Source organism: Panthera leo, chromosome B2 (assembly GCF_018350215.1).
Source record: "Panthera leo isolate Ple1 chromosome B2, P.leo_Ple1_pat1.1, whole genome shotgun sequence".
Taxonomy (NCBI): Eukaryota; Metazoa; Chordata; class Mammalia; order Carnivora; family Felidae; genus Panthera; species Panthera leo.
The window spans coordinates 87,198,126-87,209,281 of record NC_056683.1 but is presented as its reverse complement, the minus strand read 5'-3'; the positions used below and the strand labels follow the sequence as shown (position 1 = coordinate 87,209,281).

Sequence of the window (11,156 nt, the reverse complement as noted above, 5' to 3'; positions counted from 1 at the left end):
GACAATAGCGTCCTTATAACTAAATAAACAAATAGTCTTATTTGATCTATATAGTGAAAACCTCTAGGTCTGGTGAAAGAGGCTTGATTGACTAGAATTACCCTAATGGAAAAATAACAGCCTCTCACTTAGAAGGCAAGGTACTGATGTGGAAGAATGATATCACCTCTCAGTCTTCCTCAAAGTAACTGCAGTCATTTACTGCAGTCTGTACATTGAGAAAGGAGAAATATTCAGATCTTTTCATGATTTGTGCCATGGACCTCTTACGGTAGTCATGTAATAAACTAAGTTTTGGCCCAAGACCACCTTTCATTCAGGTCAGCATGTCTGAAAACTCATTCTGTAGTTATTTTCCCTCTTCCTAGGTGTTACAGTAGAAATAGACATTCTTGAGAGCTGGCAAAATTCCAACAATTGTTCTCTAATTCATGGAATGAGAGCTGTTATGAGTCATGGTACGTGTGGTAACCACCTTGCAAGATGGTCCCCCAATGACCTCTGCTTCCTGGTATTCACAGCCTTGTGTAACACCCTCCCACGCTGTATCAGGGTTAGTCTGTGTGACTAGTAGAATGGTTATAAAAGGCTAGGTTATAAAAGACATTGTGACTCTGACCTTTGTTCTTCTCTTATATCACATGTTCTGAAGGAGCCACCTGTCATATTATGAGGAAACCCAAACCTTATAGAGAGGCTCATGTGACAAGGAATTGAGTCATTTGAGTGAGCTATCATGGAAATGGACCTGCTGATTTCCTGATTTCAGGGCAGACCTTGAGCCAGAACCACCTACTTGAATTCCTAACCCAAGAAATGTGTTATCAACTCTAGCTACACATCAAATCTATTACCTTTTAAAACTGCACATGACCCTGGCTCAGATTCCAAAGAATTTGATAAAAGATCTGAGGTAAGACTTGGCTGGCTATTTGTAATAAAAACAAAAGATGTTTTGGTTTATAACTATGATATTGAATCACTATTCCATACTGATTTATTTTTCACCTGGTTCCAATTTTTATAGTTTTTGTATCATTACTTTTTCAACTTATCTTAAATACAAGTGAGAATAAGGCAAGAAAATCAGTCATAAATAAATCACTAAATCACTTTAATGTGCATGGGAAGTCCCTAGAATCATGTCTATGATAACACAGAGAATTTCACTGTATTTTCTCTTTCTAGTTCCTCCTATCCTCCAACCACCTTTATTTGGGTGAAATCAGAGCAAAATTAAAGCTAAGGTATGACTTTAAAGGACAAAGATTACACAGGGGTAGCCTGAATGGCTAGTAGAGAGATGAAAACAAAGAATGGCAATTCTTTGCTCTGATTAGCAACTTTGTGCATAGGTTTGGAACTCAGGAGTCTCTCTGCACCTGCCAATCCTCTCTTCTCTGCCAGGCTATCATCATGCAAAGTTTACCAACCACAAGAGTCAGCTACCACAAATTGCATCCTAGGCACAGCTATTCAATCTCAAATTCCTATAATATATGATGGGCTCAATAAGGTGACATCTGGAAAACCTACATTTGGGGGCTGATCTACAGACATCCTACTGCAGATGTGGACACCAATAACTCCTAATCTAATCTAAAAGGGACTCACCCAAGTCCATCACCAGCTATTATATTTAATGGTATTAGGCAAACTCTAATCAGAAGTTTAGGCAAGAGACATGGAAAAGAACAAAGAGTTCCCCAATAACTGAGTATGATTAAAGGAAGGATTGCTTTCAGCAAGAGGCCTAAGAGTTTAGTTCTAAGTGTTTTTCCAACCTTTTCCCCACACAGTACTGCCTTTCTGACATGCTCAGTGCCTAATCCAACACACATCTTCAACAAAGCTGGGATTCCATTTTGGTAGACCTTCACTGGCTTGACAGTGAGGAGATAGAGTGCTAGAGACAGAGGAGATATTTTTTAAAAACTATATTGTTATTCACATGACTGAAAATCTGATATCTACTCCACTACTTTCCCCTTTGGGAAGGAAGAATGTATTAGGAAGGTTTTTCATATGCTCTCCCCTGAGAGGTTATCCAGCCTTCACTTAAATATCACCAGTAAGAGAGATCTTAACAATTACCAATGTAATCCATTCTATGAACAACACTAGAAATTAATAAAGCTTCTCTTTGAGGCCAAATCATACTACCTAAATTTCCCACATACTGATCCAAGTTTTGTCCTCTGAATGACAGAAATCAAATCCTATTCTTCTATCTGCAAGATTTCAAATACTGAAAGACAACTATAATGTCCTATCTTTTCCAGACTAAACATCTCTAAATCCTTCAACTCTTCTTGCTAAGACATAATATTATACCCTCTTACCTTCCCATGTGTCCCTGAATATGCTGATTCAATGTTTCTCAAATGCTTATTTAGTAGCTTGTTTTCTAAAACAGAAAATCTAAATCCCACCTACATAGATTAGAATCCAGTAATTCTGGGGTAAGGCTTGGAAATTTACATTAAAAAATTCCCAGTAGGGGTGCCTGGGTGGCTCAGTCGGTTAAGTGGCCGACTTTGGCTCAGGTCATGATCTCACAGTTCATGAGCTCGGGCCCACATCAGGCTTTGTGCTGACAACTCAGAGCCTGGAACCTGCTTTGGATTCTGTGTCTCCCTCTCTCTCTCTGCCCCTCCCCCGCTTGCACTCTCTCTCTCAAAAATAATAAATAAACATTAAAAATGTTAAAAAAAATTCCCAGTAAATTTCAGTACAATCAATATTCTAGGTTATTAATATGATGCCCTGAACAAAACCATAACTATAGTTGAAAGAAGAAGTAATTATTATCTCCTTAAAGTCAAGTACTATACTCCTACTGACAGAGTCTAAGATTGGATCATAAATATCAGTATTAACTATTTTCAGAATACTAGCAAATAGAATTTCTAGGAGGTATCTCTTATGTCATCTTATTATTTTCTTATGCCCATGCCACTGGACAGTTTTACCAAGGTACATAGCTGATAAGCAATCACTTTCATTTTTCTAGCCTCTCAACTTAGACTAAAAATCTAATTTTAGATTTTTCAAATCAAGAAATGTTCTATGCCGGAAAAGCACATCTTCAAGTGCATTAGTCATGTGAGATCATAACAAAATACCATACTCTGGATATTTCTTAAGCAACAGAAATTTACTTTCTCACAGTTCTGGAGGTTGGAAGTCTAAGACCATACCAGCATAGTCAGATCCAAATGAGCATTCTCTTCTTGGCTTGCTAACAGCTGCTTTCTTGCTATATATGTTCATATGTCCTTTCCTCTGAGTGCATGTGCAGAGAAAGAGAGAGAGCTAGGTCCCTGGAGTCTCTTCTTTTAAGAGCACTAAGTCTATCATGAAGACCCCACTCTGATGATCTCATCTAAACCTAATTATCTTCCAAAGACCCCCCCCCCCATCTCCAAATACTATCACACTGGGGCTTATGGCTTCAATGTATGAATTTTGAAGGGACACAATCCAGGCCATAACAACAAAGTAGAAACTTTCTAGTAATTTGTTCTATCATGATTATATGCACACTCCAGTATGGGAAATAACAATGTTCATTCTGTTCCCACTTGCTAATCTTTTCCTTATATTTTTAAATTGAGGCTCAACTCACCAATATCAAGTAAACTTCCAGGATTAGCTCCACCTCTGATCTACTCATGTATCCGCAATAAATACTTGAACTGATTTTAGGAATTCATATTTAATAGAAGCTTTCCAAGGATAAAAAACAATTTCTCAAATTCTTTAGTAAATCTCCACAGTATTGAGTTTTGTAGTCTTTATATAGTAGATGACTAGTGAATAAGAAATAATTCAATGGAAATTATTAATTTTTCCTACCGTGTCACTTTCAAACCTTCTCCTTTTTTCAAAAACATACATATACTTATTCAGGTATCAGGCACTGTTCTAGATACTGAAAAGAAGCAATTAATAAAATCTATATGCCCTCCTTTATAGAGTTAATGGCCTAGATTGGGATATATGTATTGAAAATAATAATCACAGAGATGAAATATACAATTAAAGTTGTGATAAACACCTTCAGAAAAAAGAACTAAATAAAATGAAAATAAAGTTGTGGCAGACATTGTGAAGGAAAAGGAGATTGACAGATTACAATGCGGGCCTGACTAGCACGAAATTCAGGGAGGACTTCTCTGAAAAAGCCATGTTAGGAGAGATCTGAACGACGAGCAGATGACAGCCAAGCAAAAGGACAAATTCCAAGCAGAGGGAATAGGACAGAAAAAGATTCCAAAGCAGTAAGGAGCTTAGCCAGCCCCTTTGGGGTAAATGAAAAAAGAACATGTGGCTAAAATGGGAGAGAAAATAGATTATGATGAGCGTGGAGAGTTATACAGGGACCACTTACAGATCAGTTAGAGGGGGTTAGATGTATTCTAAATGTACTGCACAGACACTGAAGAGCTACAGCAGGGAGTGCTGCAGTTTTAGATCACTCAAAGCTACTACATGCAGAATATGTTGATGGGAGACAAGAGGAAATAGACAATCAAGTTTGCAAGCTTCCACAGAAGATAGTTTAGGGGAGAAAAGATATTTGCTTAGACTACAATAACAGTGGATATCTGAAAAAGCAGGCAGATTCGGGGTATATTTTGGAAATATATTCCAGAGGAATCAAAACGGAGGTGTAGAGGTTGACACACATTTGCTTTCATACAATGCTTACAAACAGTATGTGCTTTCTATAACTGCTAAGACTCACAAAGATATCTTTATGTCTAATTGCCCCTTTATCTTTTGTCTAAATGTTCATTTCAAGTAAAAGCTAGATTTGTTTAACTTTGTACAACAACCAGCACAGCGTGATAACCATATTACAGTCTCTTAAATTCACTTAATAAAATTGTATCTAACAAGGTTCTGGGGTTCTTAGCGAGTCAATATTATAAATATTGAAGGAGAGTGTCACAAGGGACAGACTTTTAATTCAAAAGAACCTGACATTCTCTTTAAATGGCATTTTTCCCAAAAGTTAATATCAATTTTAAGGAATTAGGATGTGAACTCATAACATTAACCTCAAATACAAGCTTCTAGCAACCACCAATATCCCTAACTTTAGTGAAACCTATCTCTAAATTTGAAGTGAAACTATAACTGAACTTTAATGTTACAAATAAGATTTCTATGTGAAACATGCAGGACTTCCAAAATACATAGGATGCATAGAATGATGTTGCAAAATAAAACAGTTTAATAGTCAGATTCTTACTGCCTTTGAATATGGAAATAAAAAACTCCTTGCTCCTAAGCTATATAGTCAGAAAAAAAAATCAAATGGGTAAAAAATAGTGTTAAAGTCATATAACATCCTTTAACTTTAAAAATCATGCTAACTTTTCTCTCTCCTAGAATGTCAACTGAGAAAGAAACAAATTGAATTACATAGCTGCAGATATTCTTTTCAATGTTTTCCTTACTAGAAAAGGGATAGATATTTTTTGAAAAAAGAAAGTAAGGGGAAAAGCCTAGTCAAGAGGAAAGAGATTCCAAAAGGATTTATATATATATACAAAGATCATATCTTCTCTATCAACCCACTTTCCTATTTCAACCCTGATCATTTTCTTCATGGACAATAAGCACTAACCTAGTGTAAAATAGTGTAGGAAGAGTATGTGCATATGTGATGAATAAAATACAAGCTGCACCCATTTTGGGTGTTTTTATCATTAACTGCTGTTGCATAAACTGAACATACAATGGGCTGTGACACTGGATAAATCATTTGTTTCCACTTGTTATTGATGACATTTCATAACTCGTTTGGGGCTCTGCTTTGCCCCGTCACTCGTGAGTTATGAGGTCATCAATCATGACTGGGAATAAATGATTTATGTAAGTCACCCTATTGTGTATTTTAGGTACAGTATACAATAAAACACACACTATTGATTTCTAATATTGTTGCATTACGTTTATCATGTGTGTTTGTGAGACTGTGATCTTGTGTCATCTGCTGCAACTGAGTATGAGATGCTAAAATAATTTATGAGAAAAGAAATGTACAAAAATGACTCAGAGAATTCCTATTTTTAATTAATATCTTGCTAAAGCAATTTTAAAGGCCTCCTGAATTAAAAATACTGTCTCAAGTAAGGGGAGTTGCAGTTAAGGACATGAAGTCAATATATAAGGTCATGATTAGGAAACAGAAAAGGACTAAAGAGACCTTTCAATAGAGGATATGCCACCCTGAATAACCTACGGAGATACTGAAGACAAATCTCCCACTGAGAAACACTGTACTGTGTATTACACTTGAAAGGATCAATGGCTTAGTAACAAGAATACCATGGAAATACAAAAAAAACTTCTTCCAGCCATTTTTAGAGAGGAAAAAGGTAGAGTGGGGAACAAAAACCAAACTGCTCCCTTTCATTGATGAAAGCTTAGAACCTTTAACTATAATACAGGTTGAATTTGCAAAGAATCCACAAGCAAGTTTAATTAACATATTAATTGAAAATGAACATACAGTGATCAGGAAAATACTCTTACTTGAATGGAATTCTTTAAAAAGAATATAGCATCTTAAGGGATTGGAAAATTTTTCTTCTGCTTCCTTCCCATTTCATCCCCCAACTGACTTCTATTTTTTTTTTCCTGATGAGCTTAAAACTATAAACATGATTTAAAAAAAAAAAATAAAACTACAAGAAAATGCAAAGAAATTTGAGGGAGGCAATCAAAAACATATTGAAAATCAAACCTAGAATAAGAGCATCAAAAATCTAGGAACTTTCAGCTATTTGCAATTACAAGAGTAATTGCTATTTTAACATGTTTTGCTTGTTCCAAAGAAACTCTGGTTCGTAAGCTGAAATTCAAGGAGTTTAAATCACCGCGAAATCTTTTAGGAGCTGATCAAGACTAAATATACAATCAAAACAACCTATTATCTACATATTTTAGTTGATTAAAAAAATAAGGTACTACTCTGAGCAGTACTACACAGAAGTTGTTGACCAGCTGGGTTCAATTCCCAGTGATGATAAAAAAAATAAATAAATATTTAATCTGAAGTATGAAGAATTTAGGTCAGATATAAAGAAAAAAATATTTTTCTTACAGGAAAGTATTAGATATTGACATTAGCTATTGAAAACAGTTGTAGAATTTTCTTTGGAAATTTTTAATAGTAATTTTACTTTTTAGAATGGTTTAGGTTTGTCCTATTCTAATGGCCAAGGGCTGCATTATAAATTCAAATAACTTCTCACAATTCCTTTCACTGCTTAATCCTATGATGATACTAATTAATTAAGAGCACTGTTTTATAGAGCAACAGCATAAGAGGATTGAGAATTTCAAAAGTGAGAGTTGGTAGCTTTTATTGACTAGTAAGGTGATATATGAAAAGCAAGTCAGAAGTCCACAGTTTAGCTAAAAATTCTCAGTTTAAGTCCAATATTATTAAGAAATATTTCATTTTTGAGGTTTTTCCCTAGATTTTTTTCTATTTGCCTTAATTAAGTATAAGATTTCTTAACCTACAGCATTGACTGGGCTTTAAGGGAGTTTAATACCTGAAATTGTATTAAAAAGTTACATATGATAAACACATATGATAAACACATATGATAAACACATATGTATATTTCTGGGGAAAGAGCTCATGACATTAAACTTTATTCAGAGTCCAGGTCTAGAAACAAAAAAGATTAAAAATTTTAAAAGTGATTACAAACCACTGATTCAAGAGGCTGTCATTCACAATCAAGTCTATTATCCATCTTTCCAAATTGTTTATAAAATTAATTCCATTTTTTAAAGTTATTCTTTTGCCCCACCCCACCCCCACCTTTTTTTCCCCTGCCCCCACCCCACTCCATCTCTCTGTCTCTTATGGCCTTGATTGGTTTTGGCAATTGGTCAGAATAAAGTACTTAAACTCAGTGGCTAATTTTTATATCTTTCAAGTGTCTTTGGATAAAAGTCTGATTGTAAATTCAAAGTATGAACTTAACTAAAATCACTTTTTTTCTTGTATGCAGATACCAATTAGATGTGATCTGCCTTCTCCCCTACACATAATCAAAAGAGTAGCTGCTACTTAAATGTGGAGGAAACTCATATATGGAATCAAAACAGTCACTGAAGAAAAAAAAATTCCTCTTCTAAAACTCAAGGGTAAACTTTGTAATGTTTTAATTTCAGATTTTATATTTTTAATGATAACAGTGCCATGAGCTATGGGAATATTATCATTTGATATAAGGAGACTACAAAGAGAGGCAGACAGTGTAATTAGGAAGCATCTTTGCAGATATGTATAGTAAGTGGTACATGATCAATTCAGGATATTTTTTGGAAGGAAGAAAGGAAGGGAAGAAGGAAATAAGAAAGAAAGAACAAAAGAGAAAGGAACAGGACATAAACCTGGCTTAATCAGTTTAGAGCCATTTTAATGAGCTTGTTCCCCAAGCATTAGAAATGCTGATGGAACCACAGCCTATACATTTGGTCCTTTACCAGGTTGGGTATGAGGAGACTGGGGACTTAACCCCAGCTCTGCTCCTGACTCACTGACTGACCTCAAGCCAGTTAACCCATCTGTTGTTTTTCAGAAGGTGATGACTTGGAGACTGTCTAGCAATTGCTGTGCATTAATGGGGTGACAGTCAGAGGAAGACGCCTGGGGCAGAAGAGCTTCAGTGTAAGGAAATCAGCCTTTACTGCTCTGCCCAATCATGTCAGCACCACTGCTCTTTCAAGGGGCTTCCCGCCATTGTTGCTCCCTGCTCCGGAACACCCCATGCTGCCAAAGCCACTGCAGGGGGTCACCTTTAACAGACAACCTCATTTTCAAATTTCCAGACCACTAAATCAAATGAACCAGTGCAAGAGTAATTTTTTTTTAAGGTTGCCAGAGAGATGCATAGAAGAGTTGCCTATCTTGGGAAGAGAAAATTACAGCAGGAGTCTCGCTTTGTGATGATTGGAAAAGAAGGTAGATCAGAAAGCAGCTTCTTGAGTTTGGGAATTATTTAGATTTTAAATTGTGTTTTGCTCTACATCAAATTGGATTAGATTCCTTGAATCTTCTAAGACTTTGATCCAGCCCATTTCACATTTACAAATTAAAAGGCAGCTTCAGCAGTGAAAATCATATAAGATACAACAAGAAAGCTTTGAGGGGCATATAGGCAGATTTAGCCTAAAGGCCCATCCACTTGTGTAGTGTCTCATACCAACATGTTTGTGCTTTGAGAAAATACACTCAATTCCTATAATGCTAAACATTCTTCAATAGAGAGGCATGCATTCATAAAGCAGTTGTATATCTACAATCCTTTATACTGTTTCATGTTTCTGAATCCAATAGTAATTTAGTCTATTAGAATCAATACCCCTAATTCATAAAAGCAAATTTTCAGGGCACTAGAAGTGTTGTACAAATGCAGACCAGTTAAAATTTTAACCAAAGTTAAAATAAATGAGTGTCATATATTTGACACTTAACACGTCCATGACAACTAGGCTCACCCTAAACAATCATGCAGAAGTGAAAGCAGTGAGGAAAAAGAGAGGAAGAGGGTAAAACATTCAAATCTAAAAGTTTACAACGGTAAATATGAGTGTGCAGGAATACTTAAAGAAAAATCACTGATCTCCCTATGCATGAGCAGGAAGTTTGAACCTAAATATCATCCATCCAAACTATAAAGGTTAGGCCAGACATCCGTTAAGAAATAAAAGGATCATCAGCTAACCCCAAACAGAATTCTTCAGCATAGTACACTCCAGCAACTTCCCAATGCCACAATGTGTGTGCAAGGCTTCATCAACAGGGTTTGAAAAGCACTGCTATTCTCCAGATAGTGCTCACTACATGAACGCTAACATAAATCAAAAATGCTGGCATGTGTTCCCTGTAGTCACTGCAGCTTAATCCGCTTACTCTAACCCTTCCCACCTTCACACAGGGTCATCTCTCCATGTAACCGACATATTCCCCTTTCAAAAATCTTTTTTTTCATGAAGGTTTATAAATGCCTTATTGATTTTCCACACAAGGCCAGTCAACTTCTGACTTCACAAAAGGAGTTGAATAAAGTGGCTGAACCCACTGCTGTTTCCCTACCTACATAAGTAAAGTACCACTACCCAGTTAATTTTAGTTCTACTAACTGACCTGGTTACAGGATAGCCATCATCAGCCCTGGGTCCCCAAAGACAAAGATCCTTCTGTGCTCTTGCCTGACTATAAAGTTGCAAAACCAGTGGTCAAATAATTGCTTAGCCTGCTTGATTCTTCACCACCCCCTTACCCCATCTCAGTCCTATATACTGCAAAAAAAAAAAAAAATCTAGATGCAGCTTCTGAAAACTTTCTTTTGATATGTGATTACCTTTTCAACAAATCAGTCAAAAAAGACTGTGTCATGTATCTTCTGCATTTAAACATTAATATTAAGGTTATAAACTTTAAGATGTTTTTGTCTCTGACTTCACTGATAATTTTCCACAATTTTTAAGAAAATCTTTATTTTCTTATCTTTATTATAGATTACTTTTTATTATTTTATCATAGGTTATTAAGATTTCAGCTATTTTATAGTTTTAAATCTTATTTTATTTACATTCTTTTTAAAAAAAAATTTTAATGTTTATTTTTGAGAGAGACAGAGACAGAGAGAGACAGAATGCAAGCAAAGGAGGGGTAAAGAGAAAGGGAGACACAGAATCTGAAGCAGGCTGCAGGTTCCCAACTGTCAGCACAGAGCCAAACACAGGGGTTGAACTCACAAACCACGAAATCATGACCTGACTGAAGTTGGATGTTCAACCAACTGAGCTACCTAGTTGCCCCTTTATTTATTTATTTATTTATTTATTTATTTATTTATGTATGTATGTATGTATGTATTTATTTATTTATTTATTTATATTATTTCATTCACAATTTCTTCTTAGTTTCCATTTTCTTTTTTTAAACAAAATTAAGAATTTTCAAAAATGATCTGGCATTGAATTGTTCCTGCTTTAGCAACTGAACTACAGTATAGGCAAAAATAATACACACATTTTATATATATATATATATATATATATATATATATATATATATATATATAGTGGAAAGTAGTAAATAGGCCTATACA

At 35.3% G+C, this 11,156-nt stretch overlaps 1 long non-coding RNA gene across 1 annotated transcript; it reads left to right on the top strand.

Moving 5' to 3' along the window:
* Positions 1-491: 491 nt before the first annotated feature.
* On the top strand, positions 492-9,185 carry LOC122220199. Its single transcript, XR_006202717.1, has 4 exons — positions 492-553; positions 653-913; positions 8,046-8,181; positions 8,619-9,185. It is a non-coding gene; the product is annotated as an uncharacterized LOC122220199 (long non-coding RNA).
* Positions 9,186-11,156: the final 1,971 nt, after the last annotated feature.